The following is an 11,063-nucleotide window of genomic DNA, read 5'->3' on the forward strand; positions in this document are numbered from 1 at the left end:
AATCCACTCCAAACCAGTGGAATGTCCTCACATGGCAAAAACCCTCTGAACTACTTTCACAAACATCTTGCCTTTTTTAGTCTCCACCTTGCACCATGTCTGAGTCCTCCCATACATGCCTTTCCCCATTCCCCACCCCGCCTTGGATTTCACATCGTATGAAGACAAACACTCCATGGCTCCCTAGTTCTCACCAGGGCTAACATCCCATGAGTGAAAGAAAAGATACCACTCTGAAGAATGCCTGTATCTGATCTCAGAGAATCTGGATGTCTGAATTGCTCCTTCTATATTAAGATATGTCAAAAGACGCAACAACTTCAGTTGAAGAGTAATGAGGTTATGGCACTTTGTTGCCATGTTGAAAGTTTGCAATGGCTGAACTTTCAAGGTTCTTATTTTCTACTAGAATTAATAATACTTACAATCATAATCTAGACTAAACTTGACCATTTCAATGGCAAAATTCTATAGACAGTAAACCTTTAAAATGTGTAGACATAGGCTAGATATAGTAGAATACAGAATTCTAAATACTGTTTTAATAGTAAATAGGGAATATTTTATGAAACATTATGTCTAATATTAACCATAATGATGATTATTCAAATGTCAGTGACCAATCAGAAGGCTTATAATATCATTGAAGCCCCATGAATAAATTTGCGGTAAAAATGCAATGCCTTCTAAATGTCACAAAGTATCTGAAGGAAAAGGACACTTCCCTTAGTAGTTTATCCACAGCTGCAAGAATAGGCATTAGACAGTCTAGAATTCATGTGCTGATTTCTGCTAAAGGTAACTAAATAACAACAACATCCAAAAACTGTTCTTCATCTTACTCTCACTTTTGGTGCAACACAAATAATTTAAATTTTTAAAATTTAGGCCTCAACAAGCCTTCCATAGCCTTCAGTTTTGTGTTGACAGATTATTGATCATACCTGTCTCCTGAATCACTTGACACCATGGATTTTTTGCTGAGACCATTAAGGGACCAGCCTCAAGATCTCTGTGCTCTCTATATAGTGACAATGTTCTCACACTCAAATTTATGTGCATGCCAATAATGGCCACAAGGAGATAACAAAATCTTAAAAAGAAATTTTTGAAGCAGGTAGTTTAAGCACAGGAAATTAGAGAAGGGTAAAAAATGCTTATAAATATGCAAATTTGTTGCTAGTCATTTGAAACAGATAAAATAAGATTTAGGCCAAGTCAAAAAGAAAGCTGTGGTTCTAACGTCTCTTTTTATTTCATTGGAAAGGCTTTAATTTTCAAAATCTTTTTCTTTATAGACATAAATAGTTTGCAGCTGAGTCAGCACTAAAACATCGGACAGGTGGGCTCTCTTAAGCCTCAGGTCAAAAAAAACAGAGAACAAATTCTAATTTGTGTTCTTGTCCCATTGCAATTCCTGGACTGCCAAACAGCACAGAAAAAAAAGTCATTGGCTGCACCATAGATTCTGCTACACCTGAAGTTCTTAAGGTAAAAACACTGATGTTCTGACTGTAATCTGAGTAGGTATATGAGAGGGGGACTTCCTTCACGTTCGCCTTCATTTTCTCATTCAAAAAATAGCTGCTAAGATTTAGCTTATGGTTCATGCAATAGAACAATACCATGTGTTGAACTGTCATCTTGTAGAAATGATGAGCTTGAGTCTTTCTATTATGAAGCCTCATTTTTAGTTGTTTATAAGCTTGCCAGATTTTGACTATTTATCCTGAACATTTTGGTGATAGGAAATTTTACCAAAAATACTCCTGTTATTTCTCACAGTAACATTCAGGAGTGAGAGATATGCTGGTTTCTCCTAGACAGTAAAACAATATCTGAGGCTTAGCTAAGGAGAGGCAGCTGTGGGATTCAGGTAGAATGAAGCCAATGTTAGATAACATGTTTTTGTTGCTGCCCTATTTATTGCCTGCTAAGGAGCTATCAATAGTTGTTTATCTCCAGACAGAGAAGCAATCACTTAACATGGGACAGTCACACTTTGCACTTTTGACATCTGTGCAATATATTCAAAAGTACCCAACTTTGCATCTCTTGAAAGTCTCGGTTCATACAAACTCAATAGCTTCTTGCTAGTAAAACTCTCAGAACAGTCTGTCTTTGTGAAAATAAGGGACTAAAATGAATGCGGAGAACATTGCCAGCAATTAGCCTTAGGAAACTCTTGGTGCTTCTTCTGGGACCTCATTTCTTCTCTCCCTTCAGTGTTCTGCCTTCCCCATCTGGAAGGGGGGGGAGCATTTGACTCAAATATTGAAACATCAAATACGATCAAAAGAAAGGGAAGGATATTGTTGGAGTCAGTTGGAGACTGACTTGGAGGAATTAGAGAGCAACAGAATTAAGATCACCACAAATTTTATTTGGTTGTATGGGTATATTTGTTATGACTCAAACTTCAAAAATCATATCTTAAATTTTCTGCAAGATTTTTGCCTTATTTAGTCTTCTGGATTGTTGGTGGGGAGTTTTTTTGGTTGTTTTTTTTTTTTTTTTTCATTTCTTTACTGTGGCATGTTAATTTTATTTTTGGGGAAAGCAAATAGTGTAACTTATTCTTTGTTTCTTTCTGTCATGTCCCCTCCCTCCTGTGAACTTTTCTTTTTATTAACTGCTTATAGTGAGATCTCAAATGGTTAAAATTGGCTAAAACTGTTTTACACGGATAAGCTTAAAGCTGTTTGTAAACCTACCCTGTTTACAAAGTTTCTTGGAGACTTGCACGCTGGTGTTGATATTTGTTGAGTATTGAGAGTTATTTTGGGTAAAATTTTACTCTTTCATGATGTTATTAAGTCAGTAATAGGCTTCAGAAGCAATGAAATGATATCACATGTCCAAGATGACAAGCCTTGAGTAGAAATAGTTGTGTAGGAGGTTCTTTTTTAAATGTGAATGTGCTAGTCTCGCCCCACCAAAGCTAGAGAGTACTGGGTAATTCTTTGTTAAGCTATACAACACTCTTTCAAAATACAGACACTTGGGAATCAGTTCTTATACACAAGATCTTAAGCAAGTACTTGTGAATCATCCTGCAAAAGGAAACTGTGAAAATTACTTAAAATACATATATTGTGTATGGAAATTTTACCTGGGGGCATTCTTCTATCTTTTACTAAAATATTGTATATTATAAAGGTGGGATTAAAGTGCATGTGTCCTCCACATACTGGAAGCTTTAAGAGCATCCAAAACTATTTACAATTTCTAACTTTGGGGTCCTATTTTAATGCCACTTCCTTTAGCTTTTGTTCTGATTCCCAGGATTTACAGACTTTCAGAAAGAGAACAGACTACCTACGTGTAAGAGATTTTAGATAAGGCTGCAACTGTCTTCATTCTTTGCATTTTTTGGTCTGTATTTCCTGCTAATATGATTTGAATAAGCCAATTACATTGAAATCTGGTCTGCCATCATGCAAATAAGTTCATGAGTGTGGATGTCTCTTCTGTGGAATTGCACAGGGAGTAAAACTGGTCTGCCATTTGGTTGTATAAGGGGTCTGCACAGAATTCTGGGGTCATACTTTGTGCTCATTTCTGAGGTTCCATTTACACTACATTGGAGGAAGATTTCAGGTGGATAGGACATTTAAAGAAAACAAATAAATCCTTTAAAAAGTATTGGAAAGCTAAAAACATATAGGCTGAATTTTGGTTTCTGGGTACAGGCTGCAAACGCACAGTTTAAACGTATAGTTTAAATATGAGATTTTCTAAAAAATAATGCCTGACGACATTATCCCCAAATGCCCATTGTGTACAGTTTAAAACTGATCCAAAGTGCTATTATAAGAAGTGTTTTATTCAACTGTTACATCTCTTTATTGTTGAGATCATATGCCCAATCAAGCTTGATTCACACTAACCAGGAACTCAAGAAAGAATGACTTATTTTTCAGTGTCAGGGGTCTCCTTGATGCTCTTTAAGTGCTAGCAAACTAAAGAAAGAATAATTTTTCAGCTACCACTTCTTCACACGCTGGCTCTGACAGCAGTTTAGCTGCCTGGCCTCAGTGTGTTACACTTGCTTCACTGCTCTGTAGAGATACCATATGAAGGCAAACAATTGGGATTTCTTCAGGAAATTATATCCCAGGCAAAGAACAACAATTCCTATTCTACTTGAAGGAGACATTCCTGAGAGAAACACACTGTAGGGCTCTATGTGCAGGGTGACCCTCGCAACTGCTGAATTCCAGAATTAGTCTGTAAACAATGGAGATGTGGGCTAAATGGAGAGACTTGCCAAATTTGCTGAGGTAAGGCTTGCTGGAAACAAACAGGAGTAAATATAAATGTCTTGGTATGTGAACACCTACAACAACAATTATCCACTCCCTCCCAAGTTTAACAGGTTGAGTTCCCACATTATAATGCTCTTAGTTTTGGGACAAAGCCAGGTATCAAATTCTGTTCTAGAGAGGAAAGAAAAAGACCAAACCGCTTAGTGTCTGAGATATTGCATCAAAAATGGTCCAATGTCATTTTATCTAAATATACACAGCCAAATGCTACACAGCATAGACTTGATTTCAGCTTCCTTTTCTTTTAAAGGTAAAGCATACAACTGCAACTGCCTACATAGACATGCAAGCTGTTGGAATTAACAGCTTTAGGAGTGAAATCATAGCCACATTGAAGAAACTATGAATTGTATTTTTAAAAATCTCTTGAAATAGTACAGATCATCATTATACTAGAAAACTTTAGAAATAATATATATACCGGGCAAATACTTTTATAAGAGTGCAGTTACTTGACATTCAGTTATTTTACCAGATCTAAATGGCCGTAATAATACACTCAAAATAAGAATAAATACAAAATGACCTTTATGGCATCACGACAAAACCAATTCTTCTCCCATACACTGTAATATTAAGAAATTAGTGGGAAAAAAAAGCATCAATAAACTCTTGCAACTCTCAATTGTATCCTTTACAAATATGAATGTCACTTTCCTTTATTTCTAAATAAAAACAGATTCTTCCTAAGCCTCCAACCTTGACACAAGTTCTTGTCAAACTTCCTTTTGGCAATTATGAAGCACCCTAGAAAATCTGTGATTACCAAACAAGCCTATTTTACATAGGAGGCGTTCAGACACTATAGTGAAAGCAAGAACACAAAACCTCAAGATCATTGTTTATTTTCTCCCTCAGTTTCCTATTTGTATTCCTTGTGGGAATTTTATGTCATTAAAAGCAGAGTAAGGCATAAGAGGCATAAGAACACTAGTGGGAATTTTTGTTGCATATCCTTTTCAATAAACATGAAAATTATTTTTGCCTAAATAATTTTTTGCCTAAATAATTTTTTGCCTAAATAGCTACTTTCTATTTTTCTCCTGTCCAGTGCCTGCTTTTTCTGAATGCTTAATTTTCAGTTCCTTACACACAGGTTTTGTGATAGCAACTAGTCAAGTTTTCCAAGAGATTCAAGCCCGGTGTCTGAGCTGTAACACACAGAGCCTGAGACTCCTGGTGTGAGCTTATGGTGCTCACATACATGACCATGTCAGGACTCCATCCAGCAAAATTTCAGTGCACCCAGAAGATAACTGTGACAAGCAATGCTAGCCTTTGAATCAAGACTCTGCTTTCAGTTAAGTATATTTTAATATGTGGCAGGAACGGTGGCTTTGTATGATCTTGAGATCTTAGAAAAAAAACACCGCTGCACTCGGATCTCACAAGGAGATCAAGACCAAAGAGGAGAGCATTTGATCTTACACATACTTTTCCCAAACTTCCCATTGCCTACTGCTGCAGGAAGTACTCATATTCAGATCAACAGGACTTCACACATGCTTAAAGACAGGCATGTGCACAATGGCTTTCTGAGCTTGAGGCCATCCTTTAAATTTTTGTTAAATGAGAGAAGCTTGTAATCTGTTGTTAAATAGTGGGCCAGACCTCAAGAACTACTCAGCTTTTACTCAGTCAATGCGACTCTGTTTGACTGACGACCTCAGGGTTTGGCAAGCCTGATTTTTCTGAAAAAAACTTCCTGTACAGTATGTCAAAGCTGGTATGTCCACTAGTTCTGCTAAGAACACAGATGATGGCCCTGCAGGCAAGAGCAGTAAATCAGTTGCAGATTAGAGCCAGGTTCATTTATGTGGCACACAAAAGCTGTTCCTAATATAAATGGCTGGGAAAAATGCATACAGCATGACAGAACTAAATAACAAAAGTTCTTCCTCAGTGACAATGACTGCAACATAATTTATCAGTAATGCAAGGTACACAATACCCTCACTGGATTACAATTCAACTTTAAATACTCTTAGATTAAAACATGTAAAATGACAACACAGCATATTAATTTCTTCTCTTTCTTTTTCAGCTAACGCAATGGTTTTGTTTTGTTTTTAATGGTGATAAGAAAATTTTTCCCAATGAGCAACTTGTTACTCACCATGTTTATGAACTGAAGCCTTGCTTAATTAAAGTCAGTGCTGAGAATAACTAATGTTCATTAGTACTTTGGGGATCACAAAATATAAGTCTATCAAGATATGAAATATAAAATTATTTGTGTAAATATTTTATAAGCCAGTTTGTTCTCCCACCCACCTTTTTTCTTCTCTGCTGCTGATAGTTTCAAAATCAATTTAAAGTGCTTTTTGCATCTGAATAAATTGCCTCAGAACTGTCATTTGAATAATGCATAACTTCCTACCAAATCTAAAAATATTTATTTAAATCATGTAATGTAAAAAAGCATTTAAAGTGGGTGGAGGCTGTCCTGCAAATTGCTGGAACAAGTTTCTCACCCTGATGTGTGTTTCCAATACTTTGGTCAGTACCGTCAGCTGGCAGCACCTCACGGACATCTCAGCCCTCCCTGGTCCCTGCTGCTTGCAGTCTGGCTGGAGTGGGGACGCTTGCGCTGCTCAGGCAGGCTCTGCGTTGAATTAATTCTCCAGCTCACTTCCACAGGAACGAGCCTGTATTTCACAACAGTACTTACAGCCCACATGTACTTTGTGTGCCTGTCTTGCCCACTGAAGCGGAGAACAACTGTAACAACACATTTCACTTGGACGTAGTCACCCCAAAACCTGAGGCTGGCCAGCTGTGAGAAGGGGAAGTAGTACAGAAGGGAGAGGAGTCTTGCATTTGTTCAGGTCAAATCTCTGGGGTCTGACAGGAGTGTGAGGGCAAATGGAAACCGAAAGAAACAAGCTTCTGTTGAGGAGTGTTTCCTCTTGTTCACGTACAGAAAACTGCAGCTCTTGTGTTAGGACAGCGGAGAGGTACCACAGCCTGTAGGCTGAAATCAATAGCTCAGAAAAAAGATCTCAATTCCTTGTGCTAAAAAAACCACAAACAACCCAAAAAACCCACCTCACCCCACCTTTATACAAACCTCACTACATATCATACCTGAGTAGATCCAACTGCTTGGACATGCACCTTCCCCCGCCCCGGGCCCCTGCTTTCTCCCTGCTTCCCCTGGGAATCCAATACCTGGGGACCTCTCCCTTCCACAGCTGATCTGGCAAGCTTACGTGGGAAACGTAATAGGATACTGGAGCACCACAAGCAGGTGCTTTTTCTGAAAATTTGAATAGACCCTGTGAGGGTTCTTTCCCTGTGAGTGAATTGCAATCAGATCTCAGTTTCATAATCCAAATAACAGCTTAAGTAACAGCCACGCAGCCTGTGGTGGGGGACTGAGGCCTTACAGCACGGGGGCATGTAGCGTGTTATCTCATCAAGAGATTAGCACAGAGGTTTCTCCCCCCTCCCCCACCCTTTATTTGCATTAATGCCTCAAACTATCAAAACCTTTCCATTGTTATGACTTCAAGGAACGCAATCACTTCATATTTCTTAACCAGCGAACTGTACCCACCTCTTCCCTTTTCTCTCCCCCTTTTCGGACGTGCAATGACATCAGGAGATTATGTTTAGTTTAATCAAGTCAAGGAGATACAAACATTCCTGAAAATATATTCATTCCTTCCTGCTCAACAGATTAATAACAGTTGATTTGACATTACTACGGGTTTACACACTTCAAAGAATTTTTAAAGTGATACCGACTAAAAAAGGAAGGAAAAAAAATTGTTGTATATTCTGCATGACTTAGTGATGCATTGTTTTTTTCATTATTTGCAATCTGTTTTCATGCCTTGGTGCTAACAGTTGTGAACAAAAATCAACTTCAGTATTGTAGCATTAATGGGGAACAGTCTGGCCTCCACCTAACCCTGAAGATAATTATGCTAAAACAATAGTGATGAGCATTCAGCTAACTAGCTTTAACAAGGAAAGACTGCTGCTGCCATTCATCAAAAAGGCCATTTGGATAATGAGGAGGGATGGCTACTGACATATTTCAGCAGGGGAGGCCATCCTGCTGGGAGCTTCTTTCAAAATGCCAAATTCTATCAATTTAAAAAGCAAACATCACGCTCTCTTTGGTTTGTCCGGTGATCTGGGGAGCAGACACATAAGTCATACAGTACCACCCAAGTTGGAATAAAGAGCTGGAAGAGATACCTAAGGAGAAAAAAATGTGATAGTGTACATATCATTGTAATCGTCAGTCTCCTGAAAGGACTAATCCTAATTATGAACTACATGACTGCTGTCAGTCAGGGATAGCAAATCCCTTGCTTTCTGTAAGAAGCTCCTAATCTGATTATTGATTTACAATTCTGGTGATTAGTTAAAGAATGTACATCTCAAGGAATCTGAATGTCCCGGCTGGACAGACAGTAAAACAGTCGTTTCGAAGAAAAACTTTCCTTCAAATAAATGTACAGTTTCAAAACATATTTAGACTGTAGTAAATTTTGTGTGTCAGAATAAAATTGAAGAAATGTCACCCATTTCATCTTCTTTTGTAGGTATTGTCTAACACAATAGCCACTTTATCACAACAGAGATCACATCTGATTTTCTAAAATAATACCAATAGGAAAGATAAGATAGCAATGGACCATTCAACTACAAATCTGTACAAATGTGTTGTACTGGCTTGTGTTTTCTATCTGAAGGAAATTTCTCCCATTTACAATGTGTAGTTGCCATAATAGTGAGGAAAGGTATTTTAATTCATCTGTGTTGTGTGAAAAATAAGTAAAAGTAGGTGCTTTTCATAAGAAAAGGGAAAAAAGGAAGCGTACGAAGTGTTTTCCAGTGACTTGCTATTGCAGGCAGCAAAGTTGCAGACACCTCCCATGCTGTATACGGTCTTGACTGGTAAGACTACTGTAGTTTTTCTCATATTCATCTCTTGTCACTAACAACTATACTATTACTGGTTATGGAAAAAATGCCATCATGAACAGAGGAGCCTTCCAGACGAACCGACAAGAACTATGTTCAAAATTTCTCCAACAACATCCATTGTCAGCTGCTGAAGACAGTGGAAATCACAAGCAGCTTCAGCTCCTCTGCTGCCATGAAGTCAGGGGCTGCTGACTTACCAAGCAAGGGGGAATACATTGACTGTCTTAAAAAGCTGACTAACAACTCCAGGACTTTAAGGTGAAGAAGATGCTAAGATAACAGGTGAGAAAGAAAAACACCTGGAGGAGCAGGAAATTCAGTGGGACATTCATAAAAGCAAACATGAACTCAGTGAAATTAATCTCCATAGGTTTCTTCTACAGTCCATAGAGGATATGAATTTCCTACATGAAGTTACTCAGATCAGGAGCTTGGGAACTGTTTCCAGAAGGACCGATCTTTCTCCGCGGACTGCATGAGAAATTAGCTTCAGTACACTAAAACTCACCTCTCGGTATAGTGTGTGCAATAAGCCTGCTTCCAAATGGCTGTCTTAAGAAGGCAGTTTTTCTCTTCCGTATCCAAAAGGCCAACTTCAGAGAAGAATTTTGGGTTGGTAGAATTTATAGTTGAGAATTGGAAAACGTTCCAAGGGCAGAAAATCTTTTTGCGTTGTGCTGGACCCTGGTGTCAAAAAGGGTTTGTATTCCTCACCTGGAATTCAAATAAGCACATTTTTTCCAGTATTGATTGTAAAGTGATCCCATGAGTCTTTTAAGGTTCAGTCATTACACTGTGTAGAAATAGAGTACGACACATAAATTTAAGGAGCAGTTAATAATTTTAAAAATCTAAAAACTTATCATGCATGTTTCAGTTACATTACCTGGACTTTATCACAGAACTGTGTATTTCTACTGAACTTTCTCTGCTTCTGCTGAAGTCATTGGAAGAGGCTGATAATAATGTACTTGGTCTCTTTGACATATTTGAAGACAGGAGAGAACTCCACAGCTTGCTGACTGCCATTAGGCAGCAGATAGCAAAGGCTATAATTTGTGTAAAAACTGTTAATTGAAACCAGTTACAATCTCATTGACTTCTTTTGGCACAACATGGTTTTTGCTATGTACATTTCTAAGTTTATGATCTCTGTGAAAGACAAGGTGTTAACACTGGTTATATTGTATATTCCTAGTACTGATCTATGTTTTCTTTGTGCTATGTGAAAAATGAAGAAATAGAAACTGAAAGATTATTTGCCTTTTCTTGTGTTATACATGATCATGACTAATTTGATACTAGAACTGGAATCAAAGAAGCCTAGTAAATGGTTCCATATCTAATTCTTTCCCACGTTCAGTCTTACCTTGATCTCTGAAACGCTTTCATTCTCTCCTTAGGGCATGAATACTTGGTATTATAAAATTTACATGTCTGTATTTTTGTAGGAGAGGAAAATTAAGGCAAAAATTCACAAAAAACTTCCACAGTGAAGATAGATCATTTCATATTTCTAGCCATGCTGAACTATGGGAAAATCAAACTCACTGCAGTTATGTGTAAATGGTTGCAGAGATACATCTTGGCTCAAAACCCAGGCATGCAGCGTCATTTTGCCTTATTAAAGCTAACTGTCTTTAATATTTGGAGCCAGCAACAATAACTCTTTTATTATAAGCATGGCCTTTTGGACTATATAACATTCAAATACAAAACAAACAAAACCCCAACATCTCTCCCCGCATTAATGATAAAACAAAAGAACAGGGTGGTGCCCTGTTGGCAGCA

Source organism: Numenius arquata, chromosome 2, assembly GCF_964106895.1.
Source record: "Numenius arquata chromosome 2, bNumArq3.hap1.1, whole genome shotgun sequence".
Lineage (NCBI taxonomy): Eukaryota > Metazoa > Chordata > Aves > Charadriiformes > Scolopacidae > Numenius > Numenius arquata.